At 46.4% G+C, this 11,287-nt stretch overlaps 1 long non-coding RNA gene across 2 annotated transcripts in view; it reads right to left on the reverse strand.

Moving 5' to 3' along the window:
* The window catches only part of LOC146203940 (uncharacterized), a 37,222-nt gene extending 26,374 nt beyond the window's left edge, over positions 1 to 10,848 (reverse strand). The window contains exons 1-4 of one of the 2 annotated variants that reach the window (XR_014703931.1): positions 10,709 to 10,848; positions 10,256 to 10,359; positions 8,207 to 8,318; positions 5,621 to 5,862 (exon numbers count right to left, since the gene is read on the reverse strand). This is a non-coding gene — a long non-coding RNA (uncharacterized LOC146203940). Of the gene's footprint in view, positions 1 to 5,620; positions 5,863 to 8,206; positions 8,319 to 10,255; positions 10,360 to 10,708 lie in introns of those variants that run through there. The other variant, XR_014703932.1, reaches the window with a different exon arrangement.
* Between the last annotated feature and the right edge of the window lie 439 nt (positions 10,849 to 11,287).

Below are 11,287 nucleotides of genomic sequence, written 5' to 3' on the forward strand. Positions count from 1 at the left end.
CAGTTGGCGCTCACATTATTTCCGCTGGCACTAGGATTAAATTCAGAAGGAAAACCTGTAGAACAAGTCTAGGATGGAGCGCATTTGGCAAGTTCTTGCAGGCCATGACTAGCAGCTTACCGGTATACCTCAGGAAAACGGTAAACAACAGTTGCATCTTACGAGTACTCATCTATGGGGCTCAAATGTGAAGGCTAATTAAAGGGGTTATACTTAAGTTGAAGTAGATGCATAGAGCTGAGGAATGGAAAATGGTAAGTGTAATCTAGAGATAGGAAGTATGCAGAGTGGGTCCAAGAAATCAACTCTAAATAATGGCATTCTAGTCGAAATCAAGAAGAAATGGTCACAAGCAGGACATGTATTGCAAAGAGAGGATAACCGATGGTCGCTAAGAGCAACAAATTGAATTCCAAGTGAAGGCAAGCGTGGCAGGGGGCGGCAGAAAGTCAGGTGGGTGGACGAGGTTAGTAAGTTTTCAGGGGTCAAGTGGGTGCAGCTAGCACAAGACCGGGTTAACTGAAGGATTATGAGAGAAGCCTTCGTTCTGCAGTGGGTATAGTCCAGCTAACGATGATAATGATGATGAGCTATGGACAAAGAAAAACCGTATGGCAACAAAGGGCTCCTTTATCACATAAAAAACTGAATTAAAAAAAAATCTTCCCACCAGTTGAACCAGACTTGCAATGACCTCATTAAAATGGCCAGTTTGCCGCCACTCTGAAATTAATGGCCGAGCAGCATAACTTTTGGGACCTGCACTCGCAAAATCAATACTGACATATACATTTCACTTGAGAAATCTGTCGCCAACGGTGACACCAGCATTTCATCTCTCCTCTTGAGTATACTCGTAACTCCCTGCCACTAAAAAGAAATATTGCTGACAAGTCGTATTGTCTACGAAGAGGCTTCACAAATTCATAAAACATTTAGCGTAAATATATGTGCGGCTCCAACGCCTCAATTCGTCTTTTAATTAAACTGCACGTGCTCTTTTCTCTCTGTCTGAGCACGTGGAGGGGCAGCTGAACTGTGCATGTGCAAAGGTTATCGCGGCGCGAGACTTGTGCTTGACGCGGCAGAAAGTGTAGATAAAGGGACAGAATGGAAGAATCGGGGGAGTCTGGCGGGAGCCCTGCTTGGGGAGCGATCACGTTGTTAGCTGTTGGCGAGCAGCCCGAAGCATCCTGATGTAATGGACTGTGGAGCAGAGCAATACCAGGATGAAGACGGAAGCGATGCCTCCTGAGCTGGGTTTTTTGCTTGAGTTGCAGCCAGACGAGGAGCAATGTATTTAGTACTGCTCGGAGCCCCTTTTGCCATGTCACATAGGCCATCTTTACACCCCACTATGTTTTGTCTTGCCATGTAAAAGCACTGGCCCCTTACTTTTGTAGCAAAGCATTGTCCTGTCACGAGTCTCGACCACATGCTTCGCATTGAAGCAGCGTGCAGTGTTGTATCTTTGCAAAGTGCTTCTCTGCTGACCCGGAAATAAACGCATTTTTATCATCATCATCAGCCAGACTATACCCACTGCAGGGTGAAGGCCTCTCTCATATTTCACCAATTGGTATTTTGGAGCAGAATGGAATTCATGTGAATTTGTGACTAGTAGTCGGGCGAGGCCCTGACTCGCGGACCCATTCTTTAGAAGGCGGGGCCTTCAAATAGATGAGGTATTTTTAGACCTGCATCATTATCATCACCACGTCACTTTATTGCTTCAGCAGCGAGTCATGGCGAGTCAGTGTGCCAGGTTCATCCATGCTATGATAGATGAAAGAATTCAGAAAATGTTGATGAATTCTGAATCAACTGTTCCTGAATTCCTGACCAAACCAAACCGAATGAGATGGAAGTAACACAGATGAAAAAAGAACCTGGAAGGAAGTGAGGAGCAGTCACAAAAAAAAAAAAAAAAACTTGGCAGTGAAAGGGTTAATAACAGTGCGCTCTTTGTGATTAGGGTCATCGGCTCTACCTCGTCCATCCATCCCAGAGGTCTTTCATCCTGCCATTTTTCATTCACTTCACGACATCTGCCATCTCAGCATCAGAGCCACATAGTGCCTCATTACCCAGCGGTACGTCTGGCCAAACATTAGACGTTCGCCAGTGGCCCGCTCGTGTTTTGCTTGCCAGTCCGTCAAAATGACTCACTATACAAAGACTCCTCCCCAGTCTTTCCTGCCATCTGGTTGTTGCTTTGACCACATTCACCTTGACTTGGTTGGACCACCACCTCCATCTAATGGCTGCCGGCACATTCTGATGATGACTGACCGCTTCACTCGTTAGCTCGAAGCAGTGCCCACTCTGGACATTACTGCGCAAACAGTTGCCAAAGCCTTCGTTTCAGCATGGATTTCCCACTTTGGCTGTTACCACGGATCGTGGCCGCCAGTTTGAATGCATCCTCTTCACTTCCCTTACCAGTCTGCTCGGCACTAAACACTGCCGCACCACAGCATACCATCCTTGTGCTAACGGCATGGTTGAGAAGCTCCATTGTCAGCTCAAGACTGCCCTCATTGCTCGCCTAGATCGCGAGCACTGGGCTGGTCACCTTCCTATGGTGTTTCTTGGCCTACGCACCATTTTTCGTCGCGACCTTGGCTGTTTGGTGGCCGAAGTCATCTCGGAGACTTGTTCGTTCCTTCGGCTTCCTCGTCCCAGCCCCTGCAGTACCTTTAACGCCTTTGGGACTGCATTCAACACCTAAACCCAGTCCCACCTCTATCATCTGACCGTCAGATCTTTGTGCACCCAGATCTTGCGTCCTCGAGGCATGTTTTTCTAAGGCGAGACACTGTAAAGGCGCCTCTTAGCCCCCCCTATGATGGCCCGTACCATGTCCTCAACAAGACTACAAAGTCGGCGACTATCCTGCTGGATGGTCGTGAGAGGTAGTCTCCCTGGATCGCCTTAAACCCAAATATATGGAGACACCTCCCCAGGAGCTCCCCTCGGATGTTGCTGGCTTATCTGTCGACATGCCTGCCGCTGAGGCACCCTCATCCCTGCCCCGTTGGCGCGTACATTTCGCCGCTCCGTTTGGTCGGGGGGCCCTGTAGCGCACAGCGCCGCTGTAAAGCGGAGGCGCTAAGATCGGCGTTCACAGCCAGCAAGCACGGCACAGGCTGCTCGGTTCGAGAAGCCTGCCACGCTGGTCCTCTTGTTCTGGTGCTCCGCTGCAACGCCGTAAATTCCTTACATGCTCTTCACTGCAGGACACTTCCTGCCGGCTGCAAATATACACAGAACCAGCACTCCACTGCTTCAATACAATGCTGCTTTAGGCTTGGGCACTGCCAGCTTCAACAATAAAGGAATCTGCTGAAGGCCACGGACACAAAGAAAAATTTAAATGAAGCTGTAGTACAGCAGAAGGATCAGAATTCCCCGCAAAGTAATTTGAGATGCGGATCAAAAAGCTGCAAAGAAGACTGTTCGTTGCCCGCAGCTGCGAGGAGGGCTATCAAATGCAGGTGCCATATTCGGTTTGAGGTCGAGCACAGAGACTGGCATTCAACAAAAACAGTATGGAGCTCCTATCGGGATGGAGTCTGATACCGATTTACGACCTACGAGAAGTCGGCGCAGCCGTGGGCGAGCAGCGCACCACGGGCGTACTGGCGGCCCATGACCGGTAAGCGAGCCATGATAATTCGCCCCCTTGTGTTTCCTCGTGACTGCGGCGACGGGGATTTCAACAGAACGAGTCGGATGTACGGCCTGCATGCGGGGCCCGTTCGGCATAGAGGGTGGCCTGCCTCACTTTGGCAGCGGCACCAGGAGCAGAGCCCAACAACCCAAGTCCCGACCCCTGCCCTGATTCCTGTATTACATGGGCCTGCTGAAGGACCAGCCGTGCGACTCCCAAGGGGAAAACGGCACCCAGGTGGAGGTCATGATTAAGGGAGGAGGGTGTGGGAATTTAAGATTACCCACGCTTGCACGACACGGCTCTGTCTGCTTCACGGGGATACCTCATCTCTCTCCTTCCCCTGAAGCAGTGGCGGAGAGGGCAGGGGCGAGAGACCTGGCGTAGCGTGCCGGGCGGCCCCTCCTTCCCCCTACCCTCTAATATTGATGCACAGCATCTCATCGGGGGGAGACGACGCCGCGACGCCAGAGCCCGCGGATGCTGCTATGACCAAGGATAAAAATTGGGCACTCCCAATAAACAGCCCAGCCCGGTGGCTCTGCCTCAGTGTTTCGTTCTTCCCTGCCACGGATGTGGTCAGAGCTAGCGGCGGGGCGTTCCGTTCTGAGCACAGAGCCCGAGTCCCGTGAGAACCCCCACAAGGTGTTGTTACATGTCTCCTTGATGTCAGCTCCAGCATCCATTGCAGTGAAGAGCAAGCACAGAGCAACGCCAGGGTTCAAAGCGATCGCTGAATGGAAATGTTTTTTTTTTCATCTAAAGCACAAATTAGATTAAGCTCTAAAAAATAAATGCCATTGAATGGTACTGTGTCATGCAATATATATATATATATATATATATATATATATATATATATATTACCCCGCACCTCCACCAAGTGTTAAGTGGGGATCCAGGCACTGGTAGCGGGCACTGGTAGCGAGAAGAACCGGAGCAGTGGTGGCTTAACTTTTGAGTCAGCTGGTCCGCAAAAGCACTTCCTCTTCCTCCTTCTCGGCTATCTGTCCGCTTAATCAGAACTTCTTTACAATACACATATATAACTGCAAAAAATTTGCACATTTAAAGCTGACAGTGCCCAGGCCTAAAGCACCATTGCACTCAAGCAGTGGACTGCTAGTTCGCAGCCAGCAGAAAGTGGGCTGCTGCGATGAGCAGGCACAGAGCAACACCGTGGTTGCCTGCAAAGGCTCAACTTGAGAAATTATTTTCTCACTTAAAAGCACCCTGATTAAACTTTCAGTATTAAATGGCAATGAATGGCTCTGTGTAAACTAGTATTTTTCATATCTTTAATAGGGCCACTTCATTACATAACTGACGGAGGAATAAACCTCAAACCTCAATAAGGTAATTTTCTCTGATTTAGAATACTTTTGCAGGTGCACCTTACATTGTTTGATCTCTTTTATAATGTTTTTGCAGGTGCAGCTTAAGTTGTTTGATCTCTTTTATAGGCTTTTTGTCTTCTAAAAAAGTTGGAGAAATAGATTGAGTACTATAATAGTAATAATTGGTTTACAGGAAAGGAAAAGTTTTCCCGTGGACACCTGAATCACGCTACAAGGGAAGGAAGATGGGAGCGAAAGCGGAAAGAGAGAGGCCCCATAGTGGAGGGCTACGGAGTAATTTTGACCACCTGGGGATCTTTAACATGCATTGACATCGCACAGCACACAGATGCCTCTCCGCTTTGCATCCATCGAAACGCAGCTGCCGGCAGTCAGATTCGAACCCAGGCACTCTAGTCTAGTGCCTAGACCATAAGAATATAAAATTTGACAAACATTTTAAAATTTCAGCTTTTTGTACCATATTTTATGATTTATATTTGAACAAATATAAGGCAGAGTTTGTTTATTTCCTGCACATCAAAAGAACAATGCATTTTATTAATATGAAAATTTTTGTTTATAGTGATGCATCAGAAAGTTAATTTTTTTACAAATTTATCTGTGTGACTAGGTTTTGCTATTACTTGCAAGCTTAAAGGAGTATAGACCACCTTCACTCTGGCTACGTCATGAAGATGCGGTGGCGCTGTCGTAATTACAGACTTTCGCGTGGTAGGAAAAACAATGCTTCAGTTGCTTTCGCCTATTGTGATTGTGCGATGGTTTGCTGCAGCCGAAAAAATAAAAAACAAAGCACCATGCTGACTAGTTGCATCACCGTGGCATGTGCTGGAAGGCAAAGAACGCAAAGTTTAGTAAGCTTGCACAGGTTTCTTATGGGCGAAGGTCGCCGTAAACAGTGGGCCATCGCAGTGTGGCGCGAAGGCTGGATACAGACACCTTTACGCCAGAGCGGCTATGGGCTCACAGGCCATGAATAACTAGAGTTTGGCCTTCTTTATGACGCGTAATGGTATTTTGTGAGTGCACGTAAAATGTTGACGAGGCAGCCAGTATATTAATGCGTAGACCTGTTTATAATGTAAGCAATTCCTGAAGCAAATTTTTTTTTTCACTTTCTAGTTGTATGTATTATGTGCATAGTGAGCTGCTGCGCATGCGATCAGTATTGCACTCCTCTGTGGTTATATTGTATGGCTAACATTAGCTTTGTTCACCTCAAATTATTTTAAATTTTGTGATGAAATGTGCGTGTGCTGACAGCCACTGATTTGCTCAATTGGAGATGAATTTTATTATACCGAGGGGTTTGAGTGGTATTCACTGCAGCTAATTTTGAATGCGAGTTGTGGGGTTGAGCGTCCCGAGTGACATATGGGCCCCTGTTTCAGATTTTGAGGATCTTTACATCAACTACGTAGCACACTGTCGCATTCAGAGTTTATCCTACATAGAAACGTGGTCACGGCGGCCGGGACCGAACTGGGTAGCCCTAACTACGGAACCAGCATGTGGACGCTGCAGCTTGTAATGCAAGCTAAAAGCTTGAATACCCATGAAGAAATTATAAACGCTGACGCCAATAACCTTCCACGAACAGAACAGATAGGCGTGCAGCGTGGTGATTTAAAGGAATAAAGCAAGGATAAGCAAACCTGTACGGTACCAAGGCACAGTGCCCTTGCTACTGTTGCCATGCTTACCAACAACGCTCATTTGATGCTCGGTATGAAGAATCATCCGAGAATGCAATGATGTTTTGAGCGGAATACTTCCTACCTGGTTTGCGTGTGCTGTTTACGAGCGAGAAAAATCACATTCCACTTACCCGACTGAAAGTTGTTGTATGCACCCAAAGCTTTGCAATTCTCGACGCATTCCGCGGCTAATGTGCTGGGCAAATAGCAAATAGATATCAATCTACGCTACTCATTTTCAAGGCAGCAACAACTTCGCTCGTGCGCTTTGAACCCGCTCTTGGTCTGGTACGGTGTGCAGGACAAGGCGATGCATGCTGTGTACGTGAAGTTTTTCCAAGTATTGCTTTTGTACTCACACAGCGCGTGGGTATTTTATCTGCCAAAAAGGTGCCTGCATATCACAATAGCACGCTCTTGGCAAGTATGGCCACAGCAGTGGGGTGGCACCACAGTGCCGCTCCCGTGCTTTCCGCCTGCTCTGGGGCCATAGACGACTGCCACACCACTTTGATTGCTTTGTTTGTTTTAAACATGGCGGAGACCTATAGACACCTAATTTTTGGGTTCGTGTTTAATTAGCTGTAATGATGTGCAAGGTATTACTGTACAGAAAGCACCAGGTGATATCCACCTGTGACCGCTAAACAATTTATCATTGAATTTCTTTCCTCATCCGTTTCGGTTTCAAAAGCCGTGTGATGGCTGTGACGCCAAAGTTAAGTCTAGGTCACGTGACGGGTGAAAAAAAATTGTGATATCCTGTGATGTTTAAATTCACTGCAGCGCTGAAGCCAGCCTTCCTCAAGAACAGGAATCGCGAAGAGCTGGAGATTATACTGCGGCTTTTTCATGCTGTGCATGGCTTGGACTTGATTGTGATGTCACAACCATCTCTCAGCTGTTGAAACCGAAATTGGCAAGAAAAGAAAATTGAACTGAAAATTATTTCGCAGTCGTAGGCAAAAACCACTTGGCGATCCGTATACAGGAATGTCTAACAAAAATGCCACCAAAATTTGGCGTCTGTACTCCTTTAAGATGGTGGTCACGGGCAGAAAATATTTTTTCGCCAAAAACAAGCTGGGATAATATTCTTCATAGCAATACAATTTGCTATGATTTTTTAAAAAGAAATTGAGGATGGTCAAGCCCACAACCTGTATCAGTTGGTGTGGAATGAAACCGGCACCTTTACCTTAGCAGATCATGCTAGCCATAACAGCCTAGCATTATCCTTGATGCATTAGCATGACAGGAAAAACAAAAAAAAACAGTGGTAGCATACCATATATACACCATTACAAAATCGAAGAACTTGAAGGTAAGCTGTCTAAAAATTGTAAAAACATTTTTTTTTTTTTTTTGTGGAACTGCAGCAGCATCACACTTTGTACCAAAAAAAATTGCCTTGACAAGCACTGGACCATATATATGCTGGTCTGCAAATATGAAACGCCTTTGCCCACACGTACCAGCCACAGCTATCCGATGGAAACTAAGGCAGAATCAAAAGCACAGAAGAAAGCCCCAGGTTGCCTCCAAAGGATCCCTGTTTCAGCACACGCACCAAAGACAGGGAAGGACCTGGAAATCAGAACAATGCAATAAATGCCCACTCCTGGGAAAGGTAAGATGTGAAGGATTTTGTTACAACACAGAAAGTATAATGAATGAAAGTATGAATTCCGCAATTCATGGCAGTTGGTTGTGTCTACTATCTTTGCAAACATTTGTCGTCACTTCAAGTAAAGGATCCATTTCTCGTTCCTAATTCTGAGGCAGTTGCTGATTTGCTCCAAAATGAGAACTTGGTATACAGTGCTGGTTTTAGCGTAGATGTGGGTGATTTGTATAATCTCTTGCACACTCTCAACTCATCCAGTATGTTCAGCAATGTATTACGGAGGACAATGATGAATGCTGGTTCCAAAATGAGTGTGGAACCTTAACCGGATCCTTTTTGGAAATGTTATCTTACTACCTGAGTAACACGTTTTTTGAGTGAGATGGTCGACTTTATACGCAAAAATCTGGTGTGTGCATAGGTGCCAAGATAGCTCCCATCCTCAGCGACATTTATCTAAGCAGGGTTGATATGAAAGTTGAGAATGATTTAGCCAGTTGTTGCATGCACATTTTCCGTTTCGTGGAGGATTTTCTGGTGCTAGCTAGCTCTGTGAATCCTGAATTTGTGTCAAATGTTCTTGATGTTTTTGCACGTAATGGGTCGGGACTAAGGCTCACGCATGAAGTCCCCCAAGAAACAGCGTTACAATTTCTCGATTTAAAGTTGTCTTTCCAACCCCACCATGCCTGTTGGCAGTATTCACCTAGGAGTGAAAAGCCCCTTCTGAATTACAGGTCCTTTCATTCAAAGCTCGTAAAAAGTAGTATTGTTACGGGATGCTTAGGCATGGCAGTGAAGAAATCTTGTCATCATAAAATGATGTCCAGTCTCTTAACTCAGGCGGACAAATGCAGGGAAGCTGGTTTCCTGAACTCAGTTCTCGTCTCGAGTGCAGACAAAGTCCTCTGCGCGCTAAAATTGTCTTCAAGCATGTGAGGGCGGGAAAGGTGTTCGGAGGAAGGAAGAAGAAAGGTATGTAGTAGTCATGCCATATGTACACACGCTGTTGCACCGAATTAAAAGAGTAGGAAGCAAGCATAATGTAAACGTTCTGTTTCCTTCTCCTAACAAACTAGAAAGAGTGGGAGCCGCGGTTCAAAGAATGCACGAGGGGGCAGAAGAAATGTGTGCAACATAAATCATGAAAATAGATATGTTCCTTGTAAGACTGGCATAGTATATCAAATCGCTCTGTCCTGTGGCCTTACCTACATAGGCCAGACTGTGCAATGCATTAAAGTGCGGCTCATGGAGCACGCTAATTCGCTGAAAAAGAAAGAAGCTAACCTAGCGAAGCACTGATCCATGTGCGAATGCACGTCATTTTTTGATGACAGTGATGTTTTGTTCGTTCATTCTTACCAGTGCACTAGAGAAGTAGCCAAAGCTTTTCACATCAGAAAAAGTAAAGGGTGCGTGAGTACGCCTTTTGTCACATTATCTCCTCGGGAAATGAATATGCTGCACAGTGGGCAGCAGTTCTGCCGATGCACTCGTGCTTTTAAATGCTTTTTTTTCTTTTTACCAAAACTTGACGTCGTTGACGTTGCGCATGTGCGCTGTTTCTCTGTGTGCGTATATATGATGTGATTCTTCCCAATAAAAAAAAATCAGCTGTAAGTTCAGCGCTATTCGTGTGTCTCATTTCGTTTATTTCTTGGTCTCTGTATTTTTTTCGCTGTTGGGCCACCATTAATTTCGATACTCCCCCGCTTTTTATTGCTTTGGCTGTGGCGGTGCTGATCGAAATTCATGCCCTGGCCACATCAAAGTCATGCTGTGGACTATCTTCATAAATAAGGTGAGTTTGATTACATATATCAGCACCCTTGTGGAGCAACCGGTTTTTGCCAGCACATATTTTTACAAGCGGGTGCACTCAAGTGCTACTCACTTTTCATGAGGCACAAGGCATACCATCGGGAGAGGCCATGAGCAGAAGCTGCGACGAAGCCAAGATCTCACAATCGCCGTGCATCAAGATTATTTCGGTACATACTGAAAGGAAACAGAAATGGTTGCTCTTGCTGGGACAGGGCTAGCCGGGGCCAAACGGAGGCGTATTCGAAAATGAACTACAAAAGGAAAGCCCTTTCGTGCGAGCCGCCGGGACTGCTTTTAAGCGCACGAAAAAGGGCTCCTAAGTTCCTCTACACTTCACTTGAAGTCACTGATAAATAGACTCATAGCAAGATTACAAAAAAATAATTGAGATCGCTAAACAATAGAGCGTCGATGCAGAAAAAAAATTCCAAACAATATGTAACGAGAGGGCAGCGGTGCAATGGGTTGGCGAGGCAAGTACGGAATGCAACACGTGCTTTGCGCTGTATTTCGCAGTACTCACGAAAGTTTGGAGAAAGCAGCAGGGATGCGTGCCACCCAATCTAATTTGCAGAATCCATTCTAGTCCGGTCATTCTGAAACAACGCGGCGCGAACAAGCCTCCCGCTTGCTTGTACCACTGCGCGCCAAAATTGAAAAGGGGAAAAAAAAAAAAAAAGGCACCTGCGGCTGCGGAGGCGGCGATAAAAAAAAAGCGTCTGGGTTCGAGAGTACACGCAAGCAAAAAACAACAATAGGCAATTTATTACGTCATATCCGCCAGACTACAAACAGATCCTCCTCGCCTACCTTCTTTCTTTTCGCGCATGCGCAGCTTATCAAGATCGCGCGGTGGCGACCGGCAGGTTGCCGATCCCGATCACGCACAAGCGTTTAGGTATAGTGTTCTAGAATTTGGAAGTGTGCCGTCTTCGGCGCGCGGCAATCCGCCTTTTGCGCGAGGATGTGGCGCCATCATGCGGGAGCGGGCGGGAAACACATTGAGCGGCAGTGTAGCAGACGACGCGAGAGCGCACCATACGAAATGGCCACGCCAACGCTGGTAGAAAGCGAAAGCTTCCCCCCTTTTTTGGCCTCGTAG

Source organism: Amblyomma maculatum, chromosome 1 (genome assembly GCF_055883805.1).
Source record: "Amblyomma maculatum isolate TAMU_Amacu chromosome 1, ASM5588380v1, whole genome shotgun sequence".
NCBI classification, from domain to species: domain Eukaryota; kingdom Metazoa; phylum Arthropoda; class Arachnida; order Ixodida; family Ixodidae; genus Amblyomma; species Amblyomma maculatum.